The 14,939-nt window shown below is 46.0% G+C and overlaps 1 long non-coding RNA gene across 4 annotated transcripts; it reads left to right on the forward strand.

Annotated features, from left to right (window-relative positions):
- The first annotated feature begins 7,295 nt into the window (after positions 1 to 7,295).
- On the forward strand, positions 7,296 to 11,378 carry LOC144299945 (uncharacterized). 4 transcript variants are annotated; one of them, XR_013366593.1, is made up of 5 exons: positions 7,296 to 7,502; positions 7,804 to 7,936; positions 8,816 to 9,050; positions 9,981 to 10,048; positions 10,456 to 11,378. It is a non-coding gene; the product is annotated as an uncharacterized LOC144299945 (long non-coding RNA). The 4 variants fall into 4 exon arrangements; XR_013366591.1 differs by having other exon boundaries at positions 7,301 to 7,502; positions 8,816 to 8,876; positions 8,961 to 9,050; positions 9,981 to 11,378; XR_013366590.1 differs by having other exon boundaries at positions 7,298 to 7,502; positions 9,981 to 11,378.
- The last annotated feature ends 3,561 nt before the right edge of the window (positions 11,379 to 14,939 follow it).

Below are 14,939 nucleotides of genomic sequence, written 5' to 3' on the forward strand. Positions count from 1 at the left end.
CTAAAGTTTAGAAAAAGAAGTTAAATAAATACATTTTTGGATGGTGGGATTTCAGTACAGGTATGTATGGCTTCAAAGTCCGTGTGTTAAGTGGCTTGGACAAGTATTTTAGGCAGTAGAGAGCTGTGAATTTAGGAAATGAGAAGAGTACCTGTTCTTTCATCTTGGTGCTTTAAGTACCCTGGATATTTAAGGTTAAACTGTATGCTTCTGGGCAAGCTGATTTAGGTTGCTATAAAGGACTATCAGGTCTGTAAGAGCATATGCAAAGCAGGGAAGCAAGGACACACACACACACATGCGCACGCACACACATGCACACACACCCACATCCCATTCTTAGGTCCCTCAGAGTAAGAGGAGCAAGGGTGGGAGTTTGCAAAGAAATATGGTCTTACATGCTCCTATCCCCCAATATACATGGTCCAGTGCACTCTCATCCCCAACATTTGCACATGGATTAGATATTAAAGATTAGATGATGCTTCACATTCATCTGGATATTAGTTACCTATCTGTTTATTTATACCGAGCTTATTCCCCAAAATATTCAAGGAGGCTTACAAGGAAGTGCAAAAAGCAGCAGATTAAAATAAATGAAAATTAAGATAAATAGGACAAAGGAAGGAAAAAACCCAGAAAAATTAGATGGATTCAGGAAAGAGACTAGTGCATGAATTACAAGGCAAGTAGTACTTTCCTGGTCTGTAAACTTCCTGCAGCCATTGCAAAGAGGGAAATATGTCATGTACAGAATGCACAAGAGTCACAAGGCAGAAGAAAATTTGGTGGCTCAAGAGAGACACATCCATTATTGATTCAAAGATCAGGGAGGCATTCCCCTCCCCCCCTGCACCCCCCAGAGCCTCCTAGAGAAGACACAATGTAAAATAATGAACAGGGATGCCTGCATGGCTTAGCGGTTGAGCGTCTGCCTTCTGCCCAGGGCGTGATCCCAGAGTACCGGGATCGAGTCCCACATCAGGCTTCCTGCATGGAGCTTGCTTCTCCCTCTGCCTGTGTCTCTGTCTCTCTCTATGTCTTTCATGAATGAATAAACAAAATCTTAAAAAAAATGAACAATATCCTCAACAATGTTCTTACAGTAAATACAGTTTCATTTGACTGCTTCACTTTATGTCCCACCAAAGTGCAATTCAGAAAAGCAAGAGGGTCCTAGAGAGTGAAGGTAGTATGATAAGATGTCTGCTCCATGATGATATATGATGCCATTAAGATTGTGTTGTTAGGGACATGAGGAGGAGGCACTAGCTAAGGAGATTACTATAATCATGAAGACTATACAAGTAGTGTGAACATACAGGTCCAGGGTTGGAAAGTGGTTTAATCTTGCCTGGCAATTAGTAGTGACTTGATTGAATCAATGGGATGGGAATGTATGTCTGGGGTGAAAGTGTGCTATCATTGATTAGTGATGTATGCTATGAGTGATGTGCATCATTTGTGCTGAGAATTTTTTGTTGGCATTGATGCTAGGACTGTCATTGGTACTTGTTACAGATCCTAGCTCTGAAGGAGGAGGTCACAGGTCACCATAGTCACCATTGCCCATTGCTTCATGAAGAGTTTTGTTCTTAATTGACCCCATGCAGATGGGTATCCTTATTTTTATATTCTTCCTAAATTAGCCAAATGTGGTATTCCCTGAAGCACTGGAGGAGAGTCAATAAATCCATTCTTGCGTGTACATCCCATTTTGCCTTCAGTTGCCTGGGACCACAAGAGAAATCTCAAGTGACCAAACTTTATCCTATCACAACACAGAACTGGGGGAAGAGTGGTTATTAGAGTGCTTTGGGCAAGAGAAGTAGCTTGAAGAGGAGCTGGGTTTCTGGAGCTCTGATGTCTCCAAATTGGGAGGAGCCCTTCATCCTCCAGGGTTTTCATCCCAGCCACAGCAATTTCCTGTTGTAGGTACTGCCTCTGGAATGTTCACCGTCACAGATGATCAGAATTGTGCAGTCATCATTACTGACAGGAATGACCCCTGGCTTTCTCAAATCATCTCCCACAGCAACATCCAGGAGAGAAAACCATGATATTCAAGTACCAAAAGCCAGTATAAAGGAATGTGGAATCATAGATATTCATTCATTAACACTTTTTGTGCATCTACCATATGCCAGAGGATTGAAGATACAAATATAACTAAGATATCTTCTCTGTTCCCCATGCTCAGACCCTGCCAGGGTAGACAGGCATAATTCCAGTGCAGGATGGCAGGTGCCAGAGGTTTGTTCAGGGTACAAAGGAGAGAATAATGAAAAATAATAATGATAGGCATTTACTGAGCACTGCTTACTATGTGCTGGGCACTGTGTGGAGTGAATATATACATATCATAGTAATACTACTGGGTATTCATAACAACCTACAAAATAGGTAGGCACTAGAATTGTCCCCATTCCATAGATGAAAAAATCAATGCTTATGGTTGGAGGTGCCCACAGTACCAAGCAGCAGAGCCAGTATTTGATGGCAAACTATCTTTAGATACAGTGGTGGGACAGGCATAGAATAACCACTGTGAACGTCCTTATTCACAAAGAGGAAAGAATGAGGCACACAAGAGTCACTGGCCCATAGAAATTCTGAAATCCAGCTAGACAAATGAACAATTCCTTGCTTCAGACACAAGGCTTGGGAGTAATTCTCCATGGTTCTAGGATCTCGGTTCCACCCTCTGAGTCATCCTTTGTTTTACATAAAGAGTGGTATGTGTTTGCATGGAAGAGTTTTCTGTTTGCCATCTGCTTGTAGAAATTTGGTGATCTGAATGTCCCTTTTCACTTGGTATTCTCTCTGTCCCTTTTGTTTCAAGATTACAGTGTTTCTTCAAATATGATTCTTTTGAGAACTTTGTATGTCTCCAGTGAATCTTATCTAGTTTAACCCTTTAGTATTTGTGCACAAAGTACTATGCTACACTGCAAAGTGAGCAACTTTGCCTAGAAGGGCAAAGCTTTCAGGAAAGAAGCCACAGAGAAAGATGAGACCTTTATTATCTCCTTTTGTGAGGTCTGGAGCAATGGCAGCCATCTTACAACTATGAGGCCAAGAGATTGCAGACAAGTTGATCTAAGACCCTTGTGTGGTTGATCCACTGAAGCAACTCTGGATCATCTACCCCTATACTTCTTTTCTATGAGGGAAAAAAACCCTACAAAACACCCTCAAAACAACCACCCTGTTTTTTAAGCCAAAACAAGATGTAGGTGAAAGTATCCTGACTATTCATATGCCTACTTAAATTCTCTTGCTACTAATTTCTCTTTGCCTTACAAGACTCAGATCCCTTCCTTCCCTGACCCCTTTTGACCTTCTTCACCCCCATGGAGACAAGAGGCCCTTTTTCTGGGCTTTCACAGCCCCTATGCTCACTTCTCTTATAATACCTATCTGCTCCTCAGATCTTTTCTGTAGAAAGCCAGGGTTGAAATGAATAGTAGTCATTATGTGATATTGTAATCAGAAGATTAGTTATCTGTATGATCTTAATGTCCCATAGAATGAGTCCTGTCTTTTTCGTCTTTATTCCAAAGCCCACTGGCCAACACATGGAAGGATTTTTAAATGTCTTTCAAATCAAAGGGTGGATGAAAACAGTGCTTATACTAACTTCTCCCACAATCAAGACATGCACTTTCTCTGTGTCCATGACACCTGGAAGGAAAGAAAGGGCCAGGATTCCTGATCGCATAACTAAAGTTACTACTATCTACCTCTGTACTTCCTGTAATGTGATTAGAACAAACACATATTTATCTACTGTGACTTGCAACCAGATACATTCTAAGCTAAATTTGAAGTGTGCTCTCTTCTTTTCTTATATGTGATTAATAAATGTTCACCATAGGAATATTAAAAAAAAAAAAAAACCCAACCCACAGCCATTTAAGAGTAGACTAAAAACTGATTGCAGCTGAGACAGCCACCTGTCCTCACTAAACCTGGCCCCTTAGCCATTATGTATGACAGGAAGAAGATCTTGGTCCAGGCTGAGAGATCAAGCAGAGAATTGAAGAGGAGGACCCTGGAGTGAGAGAGATGCAGTCTAATTCCTGACTCTACCACATGCATTTGGACAAATGACTTACTTCCCTTCTCTTTTCTCCTCTCAAGTGAGGATCCCCCAATAGTGCTTTACTTCGTAGAGGTCAGTGGAATAATTAAGAAGGTGCATGTAAAACTCTTGTCCCATAGTAAGGAGGAAATAAATATTTGCTCTTGTTATTAACAATTGCTGTGTGTCTGATAATGAGATAAATGTTATAGGATGGTTTCTTGAACAAAGGTTTCTCTTGGGAGGTGCTGCACACTGTGTCCCTCTCTTGGAGGTTCACAATGCCCCTTGAAGGCTCTGATTACTCCTGGAATAAATGTGTTTCTCTCTCTGTTAAAGTCTGTATCACATTAAAAGTTTGAAGAAACAGTGTTGTAAAAGATGGGCTAGATCCTTGCTACCTCAAAGCAATATTAATATCACTTGGGAACTTGTTAGAAATATAGAGTCTCAGGCCCTACCCAAGACCTACAGAATCAAAATCACCTTTTCACAAGATTCCTGGGGGACTACATGAGACATATGAGCCACAGTCTCAGCTCTCAATGGGGCTCCAAGATCTCATAGACCTAAAGCCAGTGCATAATGTTAGAAGAGGAGGCTAGTGTTTGCTGCAGACTGGGTGTCATGGGGATATAGGGATGAGAAAGAGAATATGTAGCTTGCAAATGCCTAGGAAGGCTTCCTGGAGGAGGTAAGCATAAAGCTGAAAATCAGAAGACAGGTCTGGTGAGAATGGGTGCAAGGAAGGGCACTGCTAGTTTGAAGAGGAACGCAAAGAAAGGTTGGTCCAGTGTAGACTTACAGGCTTGGAAAGGTTCACCCTGGGATCCCTGGGTGGCGCAGCGGTTTGGCGCCTGCCTTTGGCCCAGGGCGCGATCCTGGAGACCCGGGATTGAATCCCACATCGGGCTCCCGATGCATGGAGCCTGCTTCTCCCTCTGCCTTTGTTTCTGGCTCTCTCTGTCTCTCAGTCTTTCATGAATAAATAAATAAATAAAATCTTTAAAAAAAAAAAAAAAAAGGAAAGGTTCACCCTGACCTCTGCTCTCTAGAGAGGAGGCTCTGCTCTAGCCTGTCAACCAGTTATCTAACTTAGGACCATTCTGTGTTGGCCCTTGTGGTCTTAGAGGCCCTTAGAGTCATGCCCAGGAACTGCAAAGATTGTAACTAAAAAGCCTCCATTTTGGCTGAGAGCAGAACATCCTTTGGTTCCAAGATACTCCTGGTCCTGGGCTGAGAAGCCTCTTTCTCTAGGTTTCTGCTGTTATAGGCATCGGCATGTGATTTGCATCATAACAACATTTACCATGTATTGAACACTTGCTATGTGCTGGCACTTTTCACATATTATCTCTGATCTGCACAATGACTATGTAAGTCTTATTTATTCTTAAGTGTAGCTCACTAGAGGTTAGGGCCTTTATGCTTCCCAGACCCTCTGACCAATGCTGAGGAAGATGGGACAAAGTTCCTTCATTTGGGCCATCCCCAGCTATTTTTCTTGGCAACCCTGAAGTTTCAGTTCTTTAGATCTCTCCAGGGACAGTTCAGATCTCTCCTGGATCTTCTAATATTGTTAGAGGCTCAGCGGTGATGAAACTTGGGACTGATTTGTTTTGGTGCTTTCGATTATCTGTACCCTCATCCCTACTTTATTCTGGGTAAAAGAATAGCAAGGCCAGGGATATTGTGGGTTTTTAGTGGACTCCTAAAGGTCATTAATCCGCATCTGTTTATTAGGGACTGGTTACTAAGAATCCCTTTAAAGGATTATTTGCAAGAGTTGTTTTCATTGGCATGCTGGTTTTAGGCTTCTGTTAAATAATGCCCTGGTGAGTGAGTTGGAGGGAGACATCATTGTGTACTGGAAAACAAGTTAATCAAAGGTACTGGTGCAGACAGAGTTGGATTAAGAAGCAGGTAATCAGGGCAGTGGTCCAGTTTCAAGAGGGGCTCAAACATCACTGGACAGAGAAGACGACTGAGAAAATTGTGTTGGCCAGATCATCTCTCAGAAAGATTCCAGCATATGGTTGGAAGGAATATCTGGACAAGTTGCTTTGGTGGGGGTAGGGGCATACTGCCATAGCAGTAGAAACTCACTCAATTGCCTTCTGGGTAAGTGGGGTTTCATTACCTGATGGAACTTGTCTAGTGGAGCTGAGTTCCCTGAATGTTAGGAAAGAGGCTTCAGTGATAGAGAGGGCTCTTAATAAACTTGTTCACGCATTTATTCATTGCATTAATCATTCATTCAGTCATGTGTTCATTAAGTCTTTATATGGCTCCTACTTTGAGCCATGTACTATTGTAGATGCTGGGGATAAAAAAATGACCATAATGGATAAGGTTCTGGTCTCTCAAGAACATTCTTGGGGAGATGGAGGCACACAATAAACAAATAAATGAATAATTTTGTGATTTCAGGTTTCACTAAGGGGTGGGCTGGCCAATGGCCTCTAAACTGGCTTTTTATGGAGATTGTTCAAACAGAGATAAAGATGAGTCCCTCCACCAATCAGGTCATTTCTCTTGAGAATTTGAACTAGAGACATGGGCAAAGTTGGTCAGCATGGAGCTGCAGGAAAAAGAAAAATCTCATCCCTCTCCTGTCAGGTCTACCACGGTCCATTACAATAACAACTTCCACCATTTTGGAAGTAATAGGGAGAGCTTCAGCCCATCCTTCCCCTCCCTTTCTCTCTACCCAGTAGGAATGAATGTTGGATAAATCTCAGTATGGCTCACTCAGCTGCTTCTTCAAGTTCTGGCTGCAGAGTGGTCCTGTTGGAAGGCTCTTGCTTGCCATAGTGAAATGACCTTTTCTGCATCCCTCCAGGGTCTCTTCTTGCTGAGCTGGTGTAGGGTGGGTCAGCAGGGGAGCCCATACTGTGTTCTGGGAAGCTCCATTGTATAGACCTGGGGGGAAGTAGTAGAATCCCTACGTCTCGTTACAAGTCTATGCTGTGCTTTCTAGCCCAGATTTACCACCTCTGAGTCTGGTACCTTCATCCTATCTTGATTCCTGTGACTCTTTCTCATTTGGATCAAAACCCTCAGGGGGAAGAGATGTGACTGGAAAGAAACTAGGAGACTTCAGTGGGACCAAAATGTTGGACAGAGAGGCAAGACAGAGAGAGAGAGAGAGACAGAGAGGCAAGACAGAGAGAGAGAGAGAGAGAGAGAGAGAGGCAAGACAGAGAGAGAGAGAGAGAGAGAAGAGTTATGGTAGTGATAACTCTCTAAAGGGAAGATATGAGAACATTCCGCAGTTCAGGGGGGTGACAAGTAACTCAACTGCTAGGATTGTTCTTGGAATGGGAACCACCCCCGCATTCCCTGATTATGCTCCTGCCTTGGTAAGGTCTGCCTGGCCAGTTGCCCTAGTTCCCCGGAGATGCCCACCTCTGTTCCTGTAGGTACCTCCTTGAAACGAGCTTCCTTACTTGTGTTAGCTTGAGTGAGTTTTTGGCAACCAGAGGAACCTAGCATGGAATGAAAGGGATTAATATACAGCCCTTCTTCATCCCTAGAGATTCAGTGTGCTTCAACCACCAAACATTTTTTGAAGCCCTAGCATATGCCAGGTTCTCTGCTAGACCTTGAGAAGAAAAGACCTAATATTTATAGTGTTTTCTGTGTATTAGGCACTTCTCCAAGCATGGCATTACTCTTCTCATCCTCAATCCCATAAATAAAATTATTCTTATTTACAGATGAAGAAACTGAGGCACAGAGTTTAAGTAATATGCTCAAGCTCTTGCAGCTAGCAGGGGTAATGCGTCTTCATTTGGATTGCACCAGAGCAGCTCCTGAGACAAGGATTTAAGTGCAAGTAGAGAAGCCAAGGTGAGGGAGTAGGGGAAGGCTACTGGAATTGTATTATCAAGTACAGTTTTTTATGTGTCAACTAGGTTGGGCTAAGGGATGCTTAATAGATAGAAGCTAAAACATTAGTTCTAGGTGTGTCTATGGGGGTTGTTTCGAGAAAAGATTAGCATTTGAATCTATAGACCAAGTAAAGATGTGCCCACCAGTGTGTGTGGGCATCATCCAATCCTTTGAGGACATATTTAACACAAAAAGTGGAGGAAGGGCAAATTTGTTGTCTTTCTGCCTGAGTTGGAACATCCGACTTCTCCTGCCCTTGGACATTGGCACTCTTTGTGCTTGGACTTTTGGACTCAAACTGAATTACACTATTGGCTTTCCTGGGTCTCCAGCTTGTAGATGGCAGATGGTGTGACTTTCCAGCGTCCATAATCACATAAGCTGATTCCTATAATAAATATCCTCATATAGATAGAGACAGAGGTTGATAGAGATCTATATCTATAGACTTTTTCTATCACCATCTATTGGGAGACATAGATACATCTATTGGTCCTATTGGTTCTGTTTCTCTGGGGAACTCCTGTTCTCCATTACCTCCAGGGTCTCTTCTTGCTGAGCTGGTGTGGGGTGGGTCAGCAGGGGAGCCCATGCTCTGTTCTGGGAAGCAAGTACATCACCAATACATCAAGCCAGCTCCCTCTGTGGGCAAGTGGGGCTTGATCAGGGCTGAAGAAGCTCTGGGAGGGGGGTAGAACACATGTCAGAAATCTCCTACCTGAGGGATGAGAGAATTAGAGATCTCTATATTCATTTCTGGCAGGCACTGGTTGAGTGCTGCTCCTGGGTGGGGGTGGGGGTCAAGAGGGGGACATTTGTTCACTGACTTCCTCCCAGCCCTACAGGTAGCAAAGCAGACTCAGTGATGAAGCAGACGCCCTCAAGTGAAGATGTGCAGGTGTTGGCAGGAGGAAGTGGTAAAAGCAGGAATGTGTGGGGTGGGACAGCAGTGGCAGTAGGTGGACCTAGAATTTGAACCCAGGTGGCCTGGCAGGAGATCTGCACCCTTGACCACTGTGCTATGTGACTAAGGAGCTTCCTTCCTTTGAGGAGCTCACTGTGGGGGAGCCAGGTAAGAATCCCAACTGCCTTCTCACCAGATGGTTGGTTCAGACTTTGATGGGATGGGAGGGAACACTGGGTGGGAGGAGGTGGAAGCTGTGGGATCAGGGTAGGGGCTCCGGGAAGCTTCTCTGAGGAAGTGACCTTGGGGCTGGGGATGAACAGGATGAGCTAGGAAGTGAGAAAGGTGCAGAGAAAAATATCCCGGCTGCAGCTGAAAGGTAAGAAGGCATGGCAGTGTTTGGGAGGTGAGGTATGAAGTTGGCAAGAGCAGAGAGGTCAGGCTGAAATTGCAGGTTAGTGCCAGAGTGGACAGAATGACAGCAGTAGCAACAGTAGCAGTGCTGAGTGTATTCACTGAGGACTCACTCTGTGACAGGATTTTCAGGTAGATAATCTCCCTTAATCCTCCCCTTCTCCAGCTGCAGGTCACTCTTTAATTCCCATTGTGCAGAAGTGGAAGGTGGGGCTCAGTGGGAGATTAGGTGATTTCTGAGGTCCTGCAGCTGTCAGGGGGCCTTGTTAGAGCTGGAACCCAGATGGGCTGGCCTGTGAGCTCCCTCTCTTACTCTTAACCATAGTGATGCACCATTGCAGGGCCTTGTAGTTCATAAAAGAGATCTGAACGTGACTTTTTCCACCTGGGGACTGATTTAAGAGACTTTTCTTAAAGTGGTGGGGCAACAAGACATTGTGACCAACTAAATATGGGGAGAGGATGGGTGACCCCAAGGTGGTGCTGTGGTCCCAAGCATGAGGTCCTCCCACATGGCAGGGTTTGAGGTAAGTTCTGCACAGCATTCCCTGCCAGGCAAGGGAGCCCCGAATCCCATAGCTGGAAACAATGCCTCGGTGCCAGTGGGGGAAAGACAACAGCTGCCCGGATTGCCAGATACAAATGAGATGAGCTGTCATCCCCTGGGGACTTCCCTGCTTCTAGAGGGACACAGGAGCCTTGAAGAAAATCCCCCGGCCAGAGGAAGGGGCTGCGGAGCTGGAGAACCTCAGGTCTGTCTTCCCATGTGACTGTGTTTGTACACACCGGCTGGAGAGTGTTGGTGATGCTCAAGGCATTTTCAGCAGAGAGAGGGGAAGAGGATGTGGGGCTTAGGACTGGACCCACAAAAAATTGATGTTTATTTGTTTTTCAATTCTGTCTTGACCTAGTTTTGAGGCCCTGGCTAGAGGCTGGTCAGTTTTTCTTCTTGAGCAGATAATTAAGTTCACACTCCAAGTAGTTCCCTTATCGGGCTTCATGCCCCAGGGTCACTATGCACCTGCCCTAATCAAGCCAGGGCCAGGTACCAGACAACTAGAGAGGGCCTCTGTGCCCCAAAGCACCCCATAAATTACTCAAATTAGCCAACTTCCAGGGAGCCCAAGAAAACAAGATAACCCCATTCTGCTTGCCATAGGGAAGCTGTCCCTACAGCAGCTCCAGCTCATGTTGCCCTGTCCCTGGACACAACCCTTACCTGGCCTTGCATGGTGGCCTCTTCCTGTTTGGAGCTGTAACAAAGACCTCTCTGCCTGTCATCTATCCAAGTGTCAGTATGTTGTGTCCTGCCAGTAAGAGAATGGTGATATCCTCTACAACTCTCTCTGGGCTTGAATCTCTGGTTCTGCCACTTAATCACTGAGTGATCCTGGGAAAAGCGCCTCACCTGTCTGAACCTCAGTGTTCTCATCCATGAAATGGGATCAGTAATCTATGTCATGAATGGGCTGAGGAGAGGAGTCGATGGACTGATGACAGTCTCTGGCATATGTTAACTCCTTCAGAGGGCTGTTTGGGCATGAGAAAGCAGGTCTGGGGAAGCATTTGGGGCTTGGAGTTTGGTGTCGGCAGAGAGACTTCCCAATGACCTGGAAATCCCAGAATAAGAATCTATTTCAACCATCAGGAAGACCCTGGCCACTTCCTGCCTTGTAAATACCAGCAAATGAGATTCTCTGGAGGGTGGAGGATGTCTTGGGAGGCTTGGGGGAGGTGCTCAGATAAACAAACTATCTGCGCTGTGTGTGTCCATTGCTTTCTTGGCACTTGCACACCTCTCGGCCCACAAATTCCAGAACACAATTAAGTGTGCCTCTTCAACTTCAGAGATGCTTATGCTACAGGACTGGAAGCACACCACCTCCAAATGGCTGTTGTGGGGGGAGACACTGCAAGGAAGAGCCTAGAGCCCCCTCCACCTCCATCCCACTGTCTCCTTCCCCCATGCAAGCTGTAGCAGGAAAGCCCCGTGAGACCATCAAAATGAAAAACACCAGCCTGTTTTCCACGCATGGGGGGATGTCAGTGAGTCCGGAATCAGCTATTTTGCAACCTGTTTGTCCGGGATCTTATATCTAAATTATGTTCCTCAAAATTTAATAAATGAGGTTTAATAGAATGCACTCAGGCGGCACTGATGAAATCTGTCGCAGAAAATATTGCGATTTCATTGTTTTTATATAACCTCCTTGGAACCTGCTTCATATTATTTCTGCGCCTCCCCCTTTCCTTCCCATTTTCAGGTTTTTAAGTTTTTAGCTTAGCTGTGGAGTCCGGGGAGGCCCCTGGAGAGTGATTCCCTCTTTCTTTCTCTCCTCCATTACCCACAGCGAGGAGGGGCTGGATGCCTTGGTCTAACCCTTGCCAGGAGTAAACGAAGTTGTAAACGGTTGTTTTTAAAAATAGTTGGTTTCAGATGAAAAATTTCTGTATTCAATTTCTCCTGTACTAGAAAGCCACAGGAGCACATTTCCTCCAGGGAAAGACATTGGATATTTCAGCATTGGTATGCAACCAGTCACCAATGTCTTGGCAATCCTGTGCTGGAAGGAAGAGAGGAGGTTATCTCACCCAGACACAGAGAGTCACCTGCTCTGTGCTGGGCACTGTGCATTAGCTTTACTTGATGTTTAATCCTTATGACAACCTGAAGTAGGTCCTCTCATTGTCACCAGTTACTGAAAAAGAAATTGGGGCTCAGAGAGGTTTAGCTACTTGCTCAAGTCACACAGCACCAAGTCGTGGAGGCAGGATTTTAACTGAACTTGGCCTGAATTATTCAAAGCCTTAGCTTCCTGACAACACTGTCTTCTACCGTCTCATTTTTTAGAGAGGGAAACAGGCCCAGGAAGGTGAAGCATGGGTTTGTGATGAAGAACCTAGGTTCTAGAGGTCAAATTCACCGTGTATCTCTCACCTGGAGTGCATTACCCTCCCTGATTCTCAACTTTCACATTTGTGACATGGATGGTTACGGGGAGTTGGAGAAAATCGATGTAATGTACTTACATGCTTGTCATGGAGAGGATGCTCAGTCAATATTTATTTTGAAAAGCAGTGACTGGCTCAAGGTCCATCAGAATGACATGTGGCCACAAGTAACTGAAGACTTGACATCTCGGTCAGGGGTTTGACTTGGCCCGTGAAGCAGGAAGCTTGCTGTCAGACCCTCAGGATTTTATCTGAGAGCACATCTCTGGGACCCAGGCTCCCTCTGTCTTCCTGCTCTGCCGTTTGCCATCTCATGGCATGGCTCCCTTCCTCATGGTTGCATGATGGCTGCTCCCACACCCTCATGCATCACATCCATGACCTGGGCCAGAGGGGAGAGCAAGCAAGGTCCCGGGAGGGTTGCTGATAGACCCCTCATCATGGGGACACGAGCGAGAGCGGGAGCCAGTTTTCTGCCTTCCAGTCCAGCCTTTCTTTTGTGCCAAGCGATCTTGCCAATGAGGATTTTATGTTTACATAAATTGAAAGCCTCTGGTTTTAAAGTCCAGACCTTATCTTCAAAGAAATAGGCCAGAGGATGTGACAGAGGCTGGAGGACAAAGTCATCTCAGGGGCAATGCCAGCCTCAGGCAAAATCATTAGAGAACCCTTCTCTCTGCCTGTTTTTCAGACCTGGAGCTCTGTGGTGCACACTCAGTGCCCCGGACGGCCCCTACCCCACTCCTGGGCCCCACGACCCGATCAAGTGTTGTCCACTTCTGTCCTGTGTCCTCATCCCGTGGAACTCTGCCTGCTGCTCTCACAGGGTCTCCCCGGTCCCACACCCCTGTGGGCATCAGCGACGTTGAATGAATCAGTACATGAGCTCATTTGATAAGTGAACTTTGCAAGTTCACATGAGGGGCTCTCCTCTGAAAGGGCATTTTAACAGGGGCCTCCTGCTGATAGTTCCCTCATGCAGGGACTGAGTCTTCTAAGCAAGGTTGTGATTCAGACACAGGTACTTGGAGTGGGAGAAACATTTGGGGAAGCCTCTAAGGATTTTCAGGGTCTCTTGTCTCCTGGTGAACTTCGGCTTGTTGCCCAACTTGTTTCTGGCTGGGAGGTTGGGACAGGATCTGTAGGGGCTTTGCTCTCCAGGGGACACCTGATCTGGAAAGGGGTGGGACTAGAGGTATTGCCTGCAATGGTCTCCAGGGTGGTGTGGGTGCAAGGGTGCATGAGAAGCTGGGAGACTTTAATGGAGGCCTCAGCCACACTGAGCACCAGTCAGGTTGAGGGGTTGAGGTGTGGACTCATGTAGTTGTGTCTCCCAGGATGGTAGTGTGTCTTTCCTTACATGACCCTGCCACGAGCACGTGGCAGGGTTATTATGTGCACACCCCTGTCCCCCCATTTGCTCAGACACTTCTAGTGGGAGTCCTCTCAGGAGGATATGGGACATTTGGTGGAGATGGATCTTTAAAATATTTCACCATGTATTTCTTAATGTAGCAGTTGCCAGCAAGGACTCTAGAATCTCCTCCCTTGGCTCAAATTCCCTTCACATCATGTATTGCCTGGCCTTGGGGACAGTCATAAAGGTAATCTCATCTGACTGTTGTAGGTTTTGAGTAAGATAATATACATCTTTTAGCACCTAATACACACTGAGTGTATTAGGTTGGTTTGTAATAGCAGCTAGCAATGCCTTCTTACCTCACACAAGGTATAACATGCCAGAAACTGCTTTCCTCTCTATTTGCACCTACTGATTTGCACTAGAGGCTTCTAGAAAAACTAATTCCATCAGCCCCAATGGCTGGTATTCAGACACACCAAGAATCACACACACACCAAGAATCAGCATGGAGTGGGGAGAGGAGGCTCAATGAGAAGAGACTATAAAGTAACAAAGAGGTCTCTGTTCCAGTGAATCCACCAGTAGGGAAAACATTCATGGGCATAGTGACCGAGTCCTAACCCAAAGTCCTGGGAGTTGGAGGAAAGACTACCTGGGACACACACACGTGCTCTTCCTTTAGTCATCCCGGATTTGGCACTGTTGAGAGAAGAAGGCTATGCAGTCTTGCGAAGTAGGATAGTGCTATGGTCCCAAGCATGAGGTCCTCCCATGTGGCAGGGTTTGGGGTAAGTTCTGCACAGCATTTCCTGCCAGGCAAGGGAGCCCTGAGTCCCACAGCTGGAAACAGTGACTCGGTGGCAGTGGGGGAAAGACAACAGCTGACTGGAGTGCCAGATACAAATGAGATGAGCTGTCATCCCCTGGGGACTCCCCCACTTCTAGATGGAGATAGGAGCCTTGAAGAAAGTCGGGGGGTCTTTCCCCGGCCAGGGGAAGGGGCTGCAGAGCTGGAGAACCTCAGGTCCGTCCTCCCACGCGACCGTGTTTGTACACACCAGCTGGAGAGTTCTGGTGATGCTCAGGTGACCCCCACACCACGCAGCGTATCATTACATGCAAAGTTAACACAGAACAGCCTGAGCAGAGAAATACCAGGGGGAATTTATAGCAGAGGAGTCACGGGGACGGTGGTGGGCTCAGCCTCGCTGCCTGAGGACACGGGGAGATGGATTGTGGCTCTAAAGCTCCGCAACAACGCCGGCTGGGGCGGTCCCTTTACCTCTCTTTCTTCCTTGCTCGAAAGTGCCTTTTCAGACCTAGCTGTC

The sequence above is a fragment of the Canis aureus genome, chromosome 27, assembly GCF_053574225.1.
Source record: "Canis aureus isolate CA01 chromosome 27, VMU_Caureus_v.1.0, whole genome shotgun sequence".
Taxonomy (NCBI): domain Eukaryota; kingdom Metazoa; phylum Chordata; class Mammalia; order Carnivora; family Canidae; genus Canis; species Canis aureus.